The sequence below is a fragment of the Coccinella septempunctata genome, chromosome 6 (assembly GCF_907165205.1).
Source record: "Coccinella septempunctata chromosome 6, icCocSept1.1, whole genome shotgun sequence".
NCBI lineage: Eukaryota > Metazoa > Arthropoda > Insecta > Coleoptera > Coccinellidae > Coccinella > Coccinella septempunctata.
This window is the reverse complement of record NC_058194.1, coordinates 16666047-16681378: the sequence shown is the minus strand read 5'-3', so window position 1 is coordinate 16681378 and position 15332 is coordinate 16666047. Positions and strand designations below refer to the sequence as shown.

The window sequence follows — 15332 nt, the reverse complement described above, 5'->3', positions numbered from 1 at the left end:
TTTTTCTGATTCGGCCCTGATAAAAAGATAGAACTAAATAAAATTACCAGAATAACCAGCTAAAACTGTGACATGACACATCTGTGTTGTATTAAGCCAAAGTCCTAATTTTCCAAATATCACGGATATTTTTTATTTTTGAACATCGAAAACGGTGCATTATAGGAGAAAATATGAAGAATACTTTCATTTTACAAAACGCTCAAATATTCATTAGATAGCGTCCAACTTGGTTTCAAGAGTTGCATTCTTTGAATTTTTGTTATTTTTATCGTGCATAATGGTCACAATGTGAAAACTGGAGAACGTGGGTGACATCTTGTGTTCGAAAAAGATTAATCAAATAATTGAAAAGCTATATCTAACCCGAAATTCATTTCTTTCGATAAAACCGTTTGTGAGATACAACGAAAAATAATTTTTATTTATGGTTTTTCAACAGCCTGTATCTTTTAAACTGATCCGATTCGGAAAAAATGGTGAGAGAATAAAGTGTTTCTTTTGTCCTGAAGAATTTACTGTTGAAATATTTGTACGAGACAAAGACTCACCCAGTATAATTTTAGTTGTATTTATATTTGTTTCGAATAATACTAATTTATATTATTTTTGGTATATTTTCATCAAATCGTCTTGTTTTTGAAACTGAGGAGAAGAAAAGAACTCATAACATGGAAATATCAGTTGTTTGTTAACGGCTACACAAGAATGTTGAAACTCCAATAAACACATGATATCATCTTTCTTGCATCGGTATTAGATTGAAATTTACATAGGCACACCGTAATTAATTTATAACTGACCTTTCGAGATGTTTACTCAACGTCAATATCTGCGGAATGTTCGACACGGAGCGCACTAATTGACAGATCACTTCGTGCACCACTTAAACTGATCCAGGCTGAGCCGGTGTGATGCAAATGTGGTGCAGTATCCGCTGATCAAAGCGGATCACCGGTCCCACTCTTCCGGTATACCGGATGAATCCAGGGGAGTGTCACGTACATGGTCGGCCTAGTGGTGACTGGATTATCGTATAGCAATTATAAGGTTATGTCATAATAGGTTTCGAATGAATGCCCGCATGATGGGGATTTGGAAGAACGGAATTTTGGAATCTACGTGATGATCTCAAGTGGGTTGATATGTTTGATTTTATCAACAATCTTAATCAAATAAAACTCTTCTTTCGGGAATATGGACACTTTGATGATGTTATACTACAACAATATCGGAGTTAATGTTTCCTTTTTCTCAAGGCTGGTTGCGTGGAAAAATTTTACAAAAGCTACAAAGCACACACATTTTTTGTCTAGACGATTCATACAGAGTGAGTCTTTGACTAGTACAAATATTTCAACAATACATTCTTCAGGTCGAAAGAAACACTTTTTTCCCTTACCACTGTTTTCGAATCAGCTCGGATTACAAGACACAGTCTGTTGAAAAACCACAAACGGATTTATCGAATGAACTGAATTCCGGAATATAGTTTTTCATTTATTTGATGAGGGTTTTTCGAACACAAGACATCACCCACGACTTTCAGTTTTCTCATTATGACCATAACGTAGCATAAAAATAACAAAAAATCAAAGAATCCAACTATTGAAACTAAGTTGAACGCTATCTAATGAATATTTGAACGTTTTGTAAAATGCAAGTACTCTTCATTCTCGTAGAATTTGCTGTATTCGAGTAATTTGACGTTCAAATATTAAAAAGTATCTATGAAATTTGAAAAATTGGGTACTTTAGCTGAAATACAACTCTGTTTGAAATATCTGAAGGTAATTTTGTTCATGCAGGAGTAGCACAGCTAAAAAAAACTTAAGAGGAGTTTATACCACGGGACTTTCTCGCCATCCATATAAAGCGAAAAGGGGCAAAAGACTACCAGAATTTGGGGTGTTGCCGGAACACTTGGACGATAAATAGAAGTTACGAATATTACAATAGTTTCCACTTTCGTCGACAAGATGGCAGCATTTAACCAGCGTCTTTTTAAATTTCAACAGGACACGAATTGTAGCCAATGGCGAAACTTTTCGAGAAATTTGTTCATGTATAAATTCATAGAAGAGATAATTGCATCTCGGAAAGTTAATAACATGAATGAATATTTGTTCCCCAAAGAAAAAATTTTTATATTTTTTTTCCATTTCACGACTAAAATGATTTCTGACTTTCCGATGTGACCAACTGATTGAACTGAATTATAATGAAAACCCCATATAAATTAGTGGTTTCTGACGTAAGATATTCATTTTCTCTTTTTGAACTGACCACTGAAACGGTGTAGACCCCTCTTGAAATGGCTATATCTTTTAATCACGGCTGAATCGAAAAAAATGGTATAGAAAAAAAGTGTTTCTTTTTACCACAAAAATCTACTGTTAAAATATTTGTATTAGTTATAGACTCACCCTGTGGTTGTCAAATTTCAGTTTGGAACTAGACTTGAGAAAGGGAAAAATTACCATTATTTAGATCGAGAATGATATTCTAAATGAAACAACACCTCACTTGTCAATATTAGGCAAATAAGATCATTTTTATTTCAATTTTTATTTTTCATTCTAGAATAATGCCATGGATCGTGTAAATCGATCGAGTTACATGAAAAAACTACGATTTTGAGGCTTATAACTTCACACTTAATTTCAGAATGATTTAAAAGTCGCAAATATAAATTATTCCAGATTAATTGATTTTTTCAAATGCAAAGGGGGTGGCTAGTTGGCTTTCAAATCGAAAGTTGGGGACATTTCCGGTCAAACCGGAACTACGAAAAAGCAAGTAAATATGTCATAAATGTAAATTGAACTATAATACACATTCTCCAAATTTCGTTTTTTTATTTCCAATAATAAAAAGATACATAGGTGAGCCACATTGGAGAATCCACCGGTAGAATCACTTTTTGAAACAAATGTGTTCGATTTTTGCGTTTGAGTGCAAGAAGATTTTATAAGAACTGCCTAAGTTTTAACAGACGCTCGTGGTATATTTTATTCTTCAGATGATCACCTTCCACTATTTCGATTAGAAATGAAAGGATGATCTCAGAATTTAATCGGTTTCCCTAGGTCTATAAATATGAAGTAGTCACTTGAATGATTAATCAATCAGCCTTGTTCTTAAGTCGCAAATGACCTCTAAAAAAACCGTGTCTCAAGAAGTATTTTTCAGAGTTATGTAGACAATTCCAACTCCAAGAATTTTTATGATATGTTTTTTCATCGAGTAATCCTCAATGTTGACTGTCGATCGATAGGACCCACAAGCTTAAAGTTGTCTTGTTTTATTTCCATTACCGTTGATTATTTTCAATGGAGAACCGAACCTTTGAAATCGAATTAGAAAGTCTACCACTCCCCCAATTTCCACAATTTTAATGTGATGTACTAAGATCCATCATCCAAGAATTTTCTCCAAGACTATTGAAGAAAGAGCAATCTTAATCGAATCTCATTCGAAAATGATTCACCCAGCTTCAGTAGATTGTAGATTTATTTTGAGTTCAGAAATAATCCCCGAAACATTATTGGAATGACATAAATATTTATTTGATAAAATTCATAGCAATTGTATTTGAGGATCTCAAAAATATGCAGAAGCGAAAATCAACAACAATCAGATATCAAAAACATAACTCTGTATCATAGATTAAATAGATGGATCATAAGCTATTTTCCAGACTGTTCATTTTTCAAATTATTCCCACTCCAAAAAACCACCAATGAAATGAATTTTCGCTTGTTTTCCCCTCCAGATCGCTTCTAAAATTTCTAAGACGGCGTGTGTATTTGTAATTGTCAAAATATTATTTCAATCATTCACGTCGTAATATTTTGGAAAATAAGCAGCGATGTGCCGTAAAAACGTGTGTTTGAAATAAAAGTGCAATTTATACACGAAAGAGGAAAGCGATTTATTTATTCTGGTAAGTTTTCGATATTTTATTCTTGTTTGAGTTCACGACTTTATGAAATCAGGGGAGGGAGTTAAGGCACGCCAGGGTCGAATTAAGTTTGAATCCCATCTAATGATTTGCACCTACATTGAAATGTTGAGTTTATACAATCAAATAATTGATTTCAATTTTAGATTTCCCAGAAATGAAACCAGACGACAGCATTGGAGAGTTTCACTGGGTCTTGAAAACAATTTACACTTCTCTTGTAATTTATGTAGTAATCGACTTTTACCGTAAATTTGAAAAAAGAATCCATCCCGAGTGAGGTAAGATAGGTAGTTTACCACTTATTTAACTCGCTTCATTGTCTGATTATCACTTTCTTTGGAATTTTGCAAGTGATTTCTGACTACTTCTGAACTTGAAATTTATAGTAGATTTTTTCTTATTATATAATGCTTTTTAGTATAAACATTCTTCCTGGTTTCGAGATGAACAGTATAACGAGATTTTAATTGCTTCAATAATGTTGTAATTATAGCCAATACTGTGCCAAACCTGTTATCAGTACTGGAGTTTTTGAGGAAAATGGAAGGAAAATGGGAACAATATCAAGAAACACGAATGCCAGTTCAGGATTTGCAGAAATGAAAGCTTCTTGTAGTTCAAGGATAAAACAAGTGAGGTACATACCTACCCAGGGAGGTATACAAAATTCCTTATAAATTGCTATGGCAAATAGAACTCGTCTTAGGAATGAAAATCCATAAAAATGAGCTGAGGTCATGTTTGGAACTTTTTGTGAAAATCAAAAAAGTTTCCTTTATTTCTAAAATGTATTTCAATGTAAAAATTATGCTACTACTGTAATTATGATTACAATAATGACCATTCAATTAGAGCTCGAATATTCCCATTATTTTTATGATTTATTAAATGAAAATGTCTGTTATCAGGATACCTCATATTTCGAAGTAAAACTTCAGTTGAAAAATTGTTGCAGGAGACAAGCGGAGAACAGAAATTAAAAAACAGCTAATTGACGTCAAAAAACCGATTTAAGATTACGAGTGAGTCGTCTGTACTTCAAGAAAAAAGTTGCTGCCCTACAAGCAGTTCCTAATTCATTGGAAAGAAAAATTCAAGATGAAAGCTTGGAAAGCTTTGCTTAAAAGTTACATTATTATTGAGTTAGAGCTTACAGTTTCGTAAAATAACTCTTGATTATTATGCACTTCAACACCAAAAAGCACTTTCGAGGTGGTATAAAAATTTTAAAGGGGAAGCAGGTTGTTGAACTAGGTATTTGAGTTGCTGAAAAACACTGCTCTTTAGTTTATATGCAATATAACTTAATTCAATTTAAAACTGCCCGTAAAAAAAATATTGATGCTTCATCTAGAATTGAGGGATTCTTTTATGAGTTACTGTATACAATAAGAAATAATTTCCTATTTCACAATCATTGGTTCATGTTTACAGTATTACATTACTGTTTCATTCTGCAAAATCTGTACGGAAGACTTGGGGATTTCTTCAATGAACAAACTCTTTTAGATTCTCATTATACAAATTCCATAAACTTCAGCTGCTTCCACTTCTATTGATTTGAGAATTAACCATTCTAAAGGGAATTTTTTTTATGAAAGTAATTTTTGGTTTTCAGTTTATGCTTAGTGAATAAAATTTCAAATAATCTGTTTGTAGGTTAGGGTCATATTGACTATTTGTGTATGGTAACATTGTATTCAAAATAAATTCTTTTTTACATAAGTTGTTTTGGTATTACATATTAGTTCTACATCCCTCTGATTAGTTGTCATAAGAAAAATACTCGAAATCTTTGCATTGAAACATATTTCCATTCGATATAAAATTATTGCTGACTACCTGAAATATTCACAGTGTGACTAGTTCTGAATCCGCCCCTGTCCAGTTCCCCCACCCAAGATATCCAAATTCACATTTATGGCAGTATTTCGTGTACGCGTTTTTGTCGAGATGCTCTATCTCCTGTTTTATTAATCTATGCTCTGTATACGACTTCTTTTCAACTATCCAAAAAAGAATGAAAATACTTTAGGCAAGAGCATTTCCCTGTTCTCCTGAATGTCTGAGAGACCCCTGATTTTTTGAGGCAGTACAACAGAGATCAAATACGTATTTTGATATTGAAAACATTCTGAAATTTCATATATAGGGTGTTTCTGAATTGGTGGTAAAAACGAAGAGGGGAGATGCTTTAAGTAATTTTAAGAAACAAAATCCCGTGAACATATCATCACGTTTTCGAGATACTATATGCTAAAGTTTGAATTTTTGGATGGGTATGAAAACAAGTTGGGAAAACCCATATTCAATATTGAAAATACAAAGTTTAACTTGATGTTTCAAAACTAACAATGAAATTCATCACAGCTTATATACTAATTGGATTTTTAGGACTATTCGAATTTTTCTGAGAATTTCGAGAAAATCGTTCAAAATTTTTTTTTCGAAATCGGCATCCAAATAAGACAAAACTACAAGTTTAACAACAAAGCTTCATTTCATATTCTTTCAAATTAACTATGGCTCACCAAAAAAGAAAATTCTGGAGGAAAATAGGGGACAGTGCTCCAGAAAAATGTCGTGCATGGCATGGGACATGCCAATTTGGATAGCAAATCGCTATCCAAATTGGCATGTCCCATGGTGTAAACTATCATTCATAAAGTGTAGATGTTTGTAAAAATTTCTAACTTTAATACCCTGTATCTCGAAAACGAATCGTTGGTGGTCCCACGTTTATGAGACTTCTTTCTTAAAAGTACTCAAGGAATCTCCTCTGTTCGTTTGTATCTCCAATTCAGGAACACCCTTCATATTATTCGAAAACGTACTTGATCATCAAATTTCCCTATTGCAATTATAACATAATTGACATGAGGACACAATGAAATTGACATTTGACATATGTTATCAAAAGATGATAAAATTTGTCACGTTTGTTTGCATCCAATATCGATGGGTTGGAAAATACCTGTCTTAAAATCTCATGAAGCCACCTCTGGAACTTGGTCAGGGGACCGGAAGATGTCCACTCCTAAATTTCAACAATGAATGTAGATAAACGAACTCTCCCAATCGTAGTAAACAATAGTAGAAGAGCAATTCATCATGCCTGATTACGTAATCAGAATTCCATTGAAAATCGGACGCGAATTGTACCGCAGAAGGGTACACTCGGAACTGGATGTATTTCCTTCATCGTGTCAGAGCTCTGTTCCCTGTTTGTGGAAAGGACATGATGCTGGGATAGTATAGTTGGTTCAATGAGAACTGGTTGATTGATTTATTTTATATTCAATTTGAATATGTATTACCTAACTCGATCGCTTAATGAAAAAAATTGCAGAAAATAGCGTGGAATCAATGTAGCATACTTGCGTTTCGTAGGTTTCTCTGATTAATTAATCGATTTTATGATTTTAATTGTATAATTGTCATAAATCTACCGCTTTGTGAAACTCCCGCCCCCTATCAACCTCACTTAGCTATTGAAAATTGTATGGTCTCCTTTCTCTAGACGTGATAAACAAATTGAAACAGCTCTTCATAATGTATAGCAGGCACGATGATCACATGCGAATTGAAGTTTGGCAACATAATAATTACTTTTTTGTTAGAACAGCCGACAGAAACACAAAAACAAACCATTCTCTAGATTGTCTAGATATGTTTGAAAAACTGATTTTTTCTTATTCTGACTGACAAAAATAGGCCCTGCACTAAAGTGGCCCCCAAGCCAAACGAAAAGGCGTAAATGGGTCATCGATAATTTTAATCGGTTGTACTTGCCGATCCGCGATATTTTTCTGACAGTAAAATGAACAAAACATACAGGCTGTTCCTAAATTGGAGGTACAAACGAAGAGGGGAGATTCCTTCAGTAATTTCAAGCAAAAAAAGCCACATGAATATGGGATCGTTTTCGTTTACGTTATCGACGATTTTCTTTAACGGAAGGATTCATTTTTTAATTTTCTTGTATTTCGATGGTAAGTTTGTGAATTGCTGATTTTAGTATTTGTTTATTGTTCATATCATTGTTTTATTTGTATATTATGGACTTGTTACTTGAAAACGCTTTGCTTTTGTCATTTTTTCTATATGTTCTCACAATTGTTGCTGTGTGTTCTTGATGTTTTTAGTTTTAATTTCGTGTTTTTATGATGCTTATAAGACATACCATGTATAATATCGCCATACGCTAAATGAATAAATTTGTATAGTGTATTGTTATAATATGAGTTCTCTATTTTAGCCTGGAGAAGGCCCAATAAAGAAGCCGAAATGTGGCTGAAGAAATAATATTCTTTGGTTTTGTTCCTTGACCGATACTATCAATTTCATTGAATAATGAATTAGGGAGGATACTAAAGGTTATCATCTTGTGGCATTCATTATTAGAAATAGATACCGAGTTTAATTTGATGTGTCAAGACTAACTAACAATGAATTTATTCACCACAGCTCACTAACTGAAACAATTCAGATTTTTCTGAGGATTTCGAGAGAATCGTTCAAAAATTTTTTATCGAAAGCGGAAGCAGATACTACAAAACAACAAGAGGCCATAAAGTTTAGTATAACAATAGACCTTCTTTTTACTGTTTTCAATTTAACAGTGCCTCACCAAAAAAAAGTTCTGTTTGAAAACAGGGGGACAGTGTTCCAGAAAGAAAATCACCCCGTAGATTTCCTATTCAAATTGGCTTGTCACATGGTGCGAACTATCAATCATAATATTTATGCCAAATTTCTGTTGGTGAAGTGTAGATACTATAAGAGAAAAACTTGAAAAAAAAAACTTCAACGCCCTGTATCTTGAAAAAGAATTTTTTGCGGTCCCATGTTCATGAGACTTTTTTTCTTAAAATTACTCAAGAAATCTCCTCTTTTCGTTTGTATCTCCGAATCAGGAACACCTTGTATAAATAGTAACCAATGAAGGTAATTTTACACGAAAAATAGAGAAATACAAATAATAATTAAAAAAATATATAAGGTTTCCAGTTGGCATGTCACTTCCTGCGATCCCCTATACCTAGTTTTTTATGTTCATCAAACTTGTCGGCATTCTCTTTAAACGTCACCAGATGATGGTTTTATTGGACGTCTGGCGGCTTCTTTGATGTGTGATTTTCCAGACGGCTTCTCTCATGTTTCAAAAATTATTGTCAATTCTCCAATCAGGATTTTTTTCTCATGAACGGGCAAAATATTATAGAAGCTTTTCATTCTAGAGAAACAAGAAACAAGTATTCTATGTTGTGAATGTGTTTAGAGTCAAATTTTTTTGGAACTCACCCACCCTTTCGATATACAGATATTGGTATTGTGGTATTGACTAATTTCAATCTTATGAGTATCTTCTGGGGCGTTAAATGAATTTGAAATATTCATTGGATTGAATGTGGGATGGTAACTTGCATTACACATTAGCTAGAAATAAATTTCACGCTTGATTTCAGTCGAGAAGACATCAGGTCATCAATCTAGCCAAACCCTCAATCACAATCAAGCGTTCGAATGAAAATCAGCAGAAGTCAATGAAACCAAGTTCACAATAAATAAGATAAAACAGAAATTTTGTCAGATCAGAGGAAATGAATTTCCAAAAGTAAACAATGAATGGAGGCATGAGATGATTCTTTGATATACCTTAGTCCGTTATGACTAATAAAAAGTTTTAACCATGATACAATTCTGGCACTACTAAGGAACAATTTTTTTTTTTAACCTTGTCCTTTGTAGTGTAGTGTAGTTGATGCAAATACAACTCTTTCCATTAACGGTCACCAAGAAAAAAGTTTAATAAATTCAAAAAATGATGAGGAAAATGTCGATTCGCACAAATACGAGGTGAAATGAAAAAAAAGCGAAATTTTTTTACCCACTATCTAGATCGTATCATGAACAACGTTGAAAAACACTAGTGTGGAGAATTTACCTAATCGATAAGGAATTCATCTTGTTATAATGGAGAGAAGCGAGAAAAACATCATTTATGGCAAACAAGTCGTGAATGAACCCGTTTGTTTCAAAGTTTTATGATAGATTCAGTATCTTGAGATGCAGGAAAATTATCTATTACAATTTTGTAGACTGAAAACTTCTATAAAAAAGTCTGCGCTGACGTATACCTAACTCATTTTAACATTGTAAATAATTCAAAATAATCATCAATCATCACCGAATCCAGGCTGACTTGATGAATTAATTCCCATATCATTTGAATGCCGACGTTTGGCAGCTTCGTTGAGAAGATATCGCTATAGTTGGGGAGCCCAAGAGGGAAATCAAAGGGGGATACCTTGAACCCTGTAGAGTACCTCTACCAAAAACTAGATCTGTACATGGGAAATTGTTTAGGACAGAATAGTAAGAAAAAACGATCATTGTACATACTCGAGCGTGTCAGATTGTCAGATAAAGATACATGTGGTTAATGACATGTTGAAAAAGAATATATTCTCTTAATCTGTCAATTCAAGCGGGACGAAAATATGTGGGATGGCGCCAAACTTGCAAAAAAAAACGCCACTTGTACATTAACGAGCGCGGAGATATTTTTTGTTATTTTGAAGCTAATGACTCAAGAAAAACGGAAAAAATATAATCTTAAGGTTTCAGCGAGCCGAAACAGTAAAAATTAGCCATAAATGTCACAAAAATGGTTTTTTTAATTATCTCCTTCAAATTGTTTTAGCATTTATTTTGGAAGTTGTAGAGCATAACATTTTTCACAAATTTTGTCCGAAGCAATTTTTTCCTACGTTTGAACGTTTTTAAGATATATGGCGATGAATATACATTAGACTGAGTTATAATTTTGACCTTGGCCTTTCGCATGTGTAGCTAAGCTCCTCGCACTTATCGCCCTTTAACTCGTAAACGGTTAAGAGTATGTGAAATTGAGTATTGAAGTTGTATAGAATTTTATTATCTACAACTTTCATGATGAATACAGAAAAGATTAGAGGTACAGGAAGGGAGATATTTCAAAAAAATTTATCAGATTAAGAAAAGCCCCCCGAGTAATGTCAGATTAATGGGTCAACACGTCTGCAACACCGAGATCAACCATCTGTATGAAAATCTGACACGCTCGAGTATGTACAAGTAACGATTTTTTTTGCATTTTCAAAGGACCGCTGTAAGCTTGTGTCACGTGCGAATCGTCAGTTCCTGGAAAAATAGTTTCCTTTGGGTCCAATTAACATATCCTCAAAAAATCTGACACGCTCCAAAAAATTTTTTTTACCATTTTCAACTCTTCCGTACGGCCAGCCCCACCACACAAACTGTCATATTACCATGAATTTATTATCAGAGACATGTAGGGCATATACAGTATCTCAATCTGACACGCTCGAGAATGTACACCTGACGATTTTTTTACATCTTTGAGAACCTGCTGACGCTTTCCCCACCGCTGAAAGTGCATACATCATAGAACTTTTTTTTCTTTCTACCATCTTATCTTCAAAATCCTCTAGGTCTCCACGACCTTTTAAAGTAAATCCCGATTTAGCATCGTCGGCTTCCCAACTACTAGACGAATGTATGTATAAAAGTTTTAAATTTTGTGCTTTTTCCGCATTTCAAAAATGACCAATTCAGTAATGGTTTGCATGAAAAAACGTAACATTGTTTCAAAGTTCCAAATATAGAAGACAAGAAATTTCTACCTAGTTCTTCTCAAAAAAGTTCTTTTTGAGTCTAGCAATTTCATGTTTCAGATCTCAAGCTTCATATACAAAAAAGTTAGAAAAAATTTCGAAATCATCAAAATCTGAATTTTCAGTCATAACCTGAGAAGGAAGAATCATAGGAAGCTATGGTTTTACTTTTCTAGTTTCAGAGATCCCCTCACCAGACAAAGAATATTGGACACCCTGTACAGGATGGGCAAAATTCGTTGTCTACTGAGTGGATCTCGAGAATTATAGCAGCTAGAAGAAACGGATGACACATTTCCCAGCTGTTTTTCAGAGAAACAAAGAATGGTGGAAACCGTAGCCTGCTACGATTCTTCGTTTTTGAGTTATTAGCAAAAATGAGATTTTAACGATTTCGAAAAGTTCTCATAATTTTTTTGTCTTTGAAGTTGCAGATCTCAAACTTGAACATTATAAAGAAACTTTTTTACATAGAATCCACTGACGAGATATGAAATGAAAATATTTTTTTATTTCGAATCTCACTCGTACTTTCGTTTTATAAAATGCAAATTTTATTTAATTGAGAAAAATCTTGTGTCAATAGATTCAACATATAAAAGTCCCTAAAAAGGTTCATGTTTTAGATCTGCAACTTCAAAGACAAAAAAGTAATGAGAACTTTTTGAAATCGTCAAAATCTCAATTTTTGTTAATAACTTAAAATCTAGTTCTGTTTTCAGATTTGGAGTAGTCAGGAAAAAAGAGCTCGAGAATGTGTCATCCATTTTCTTCTAGCTGCTATAGTCCTGGAGATCCCCTCAGTAGACAACGAATTTTGCCCACCCTGTACAATGATGGCAATAATATATTCAAGTGAAATTAAGTATGATTTCAGAAAATGACATGATTATCTAATTTGTATTATTTGTCCTATGATCGGCCTTATCAATACCAAATGATTTCCACCGATTGTAATTGATTCTCAAATGCAGACCCTTGGAATTATAAGCGTGAATGTCGATAAATTTCCGGTTGAGATGAAAGGGAAGGATCCACGGATATTTGCGGCTTATTGAATGCAATTCCCAACTTACTCCTACTTCCCTCATTTAAGCAGAGAATAGAATGAATTATTGGCGATTCCAATCAAGGCTATTAGTCATTTTAATAGTTGCAAGTTGTATTTCTGCCGTGCAGGATGCATTCTGTACATAAGCTATCGGCTAATTTGTACAACGGAGGAATGTTGGAATGTATCCTCATATCGAGAGGTTTTGTTAATATGAATCGAAATTCCCATTTTAACTGTTTTATGAGTTTTGGAACAATTATTTTCTGAACATTCGTTAAATTTAGAATTCACTAAAATGGAAGGGATATTTATTGAGATACGATTCGATTCTTCGAATTCATCAGTAACTAATTATTCATATTGACCTTGAATTACTTACATTCAAAATGTTAATGAAGCTTGGATTAATGGCCAATACTTCCCATTTAAAATATTATTATTACAATTTTCGCACGCTTATGCTGTTTTCATTCATTCATCCCCAACACTTTTTGTTCTTATAATAAAGGGGGCATTGTTCTACAATTGATCGAATGGGGAATTCTCCCCAATTTGGGTTATCAGAGCATATGCAAGTTTAAACTGAATAATTATAAGTTTCATTCATGAAGTTTTCAAATGCACCGCGGAAACTATTTAAAATCATTCTTCAAATATGAGGTTTTAAAATTCAAATCTCTTCGTTTCTAGTTTACGATTTGGCAACAGCGCCTACTAGAAAATAAAAAGAACAATGGCTTGTTCATAAAATAAAAGCTGTTGATTCACAGCCATCATAAGGCGCGTACTCACTGGTGAGCCTCAACAGCAACCTGCCATAAAAATCCTATAAAATCTCACGACCTTCCTCGCTCGTCGCAGACTTCATAGACAGCCATATCATCTAGATAGTGTATTTGTTGTCCTTTATTATCAACGCATATTTCAGTCGATGTTGGCAACTTGTGCAATAGAAACGAAACGCTTTAAATTTTAAATACCCATTTTTATTTTTCATTTTTAAGTACTTGAAATAGTTTTTTTGGGAAACGGTTGAAATGGTTATTTCAAAACGTGACGTTTCAAAGATATTTCATAAAAAATACATCATTTTCGTCACAAGGAGTATTCCCTATTGAATTGTGCAGTTCGCAGCACACATTTATAAGCTTTCCCTTTTCCCTGTAGACAGGACGAATCTTTGACTAGTACAAATATGTTAACAGTAGATTCTTGAGGTCAGAAGAAACACATCTTTCTTTTAACATTTTTTTTCGAATCAGATCGGTTTATAAGGTAAATGCTGTTGAAAAACCATAAAATATCTGTGAAATTCGAAAAATTAGGTCCTTTGAACGAACGAAACTCTTTTCAAGAGATCCACAAATGTGTAGTGTCATAGATTTAGCTAGTTGTTCTGAAGGGAATTTTGTTTCTCCAGATGTGGCATAGCTCATTATGAAAACTTAAAATATATCTATATCTTTTTATCAAGGCCGATCTGAAAAAAATAGATTGGGAAAAAGTGTTTCTTTTGAAGAATCTACTGTTGAAATATTTGTACGAGTTAAAGACTCACCCTGTAAAATAGTTAAAAAATGCAACTTTTTGCCTTAATGTTGAGGTTTACTCATTCTATGATTTTTGTTGTAACGTGGAGTAGACTTGTAGTGGTTATAGAAGAGGGCATGAGTGATCTAAATTTTATATCATTAAAATGGAAAACTCAAGACTCATATAACCTTTCAGTGAAAAAATCAAATATTTGCAAGAGAATGTTTAAATTCATACTCAATGCCCTATTAATATTGTTACAACTGGTTTATTGAAATGGCGAATGAATGCCCAAGTTCCAACTTATCTGATGTCAGTAAACGCCTTCAAAAGTACACATACATGAGCTCACAACCGCGAAATATTTCCAATTCCTTTTCATTAAGGAATTTCTTGTTTTAATTCCAAAACGGAGAACAACATAAATGCAGGAGAAAGGTTATACCGAGGGTTATACAAACCCCATTCAAACAATTCTAGAAAGATTTCACAAATTTTTGAACGTTTCCTCGAAAAAACAGAAACAGGTATTACAGTTATTTTTGATAAGAAATTACATTTAAAATAAATTTTTGAAATTAGTAAATTTGATCTAAACCTAGAAAATAAGAAGAAGCTAGAAACTGCTTGCAAACTTCATCAGCGTCAGTTTTAATGATATATTATTGTCAATTCTTCGGTTGATTATTATAGGTATCTAATTGTGAAATTAAGATGAATTGGGAGAAGAAGATGTTTATCTACCTTTTTCTCCTAATTGAGAACAATTTTTCAGAAACAGAACTGTTTACTGTTCTCACCACGAATTACTATGCACAGTTATCAGATTGATTTCAATTTTCTTCTTTTTTTTTTCATCTTGGCATTCTTGTGTCTATGAAGCCAAGTATTAGCATGTTTCCACTGAAATTTCGTGAATTCCCATTCTTTCTTCAATTGAATAATTGGCCATTGACCCCTTTCATATGGAAAAAACTACATCAACCTACGGATTTACGATAAAAAACTTTCACATCAATATTGTGGCATTTAGATATAAGTAATAAACGTTGTTGATATTCAAGTGCTGTAGGTGGGCATATTTCTGGGCCTGTATTAT

At 33.3% G+C, this 15332-nt stretch overlaps 1 protein-coding gene across 13 annotated transcripts in view; it reads right to left on the bottom strand.

Moving 5' to 3' along the window:
- Positions 1 to 15332, bottom strand: part of LOC123315648 — a 129889-nt gene that overhangs the window by 74138 nt on the left and 40419 nt on the right. The window contains exon 1 of one of the 13 annotated variants that reach the window (XM_044901438.1): positions 6942 to 7117. The exons of 11 other annotated variants lie outside the window; for them this stretch is intronic. The gene's annotated coding sequence lies outside the window, so the exon portion shown is untranslated. Of the gene's footprint in view, positions 1 to 803; positions 961 to 6941; positions 7118 to 15332 lie in introns of those variants that run through there. One more of the 13 variants, XM_044901436.1, reaches the window with a different exon arrangement.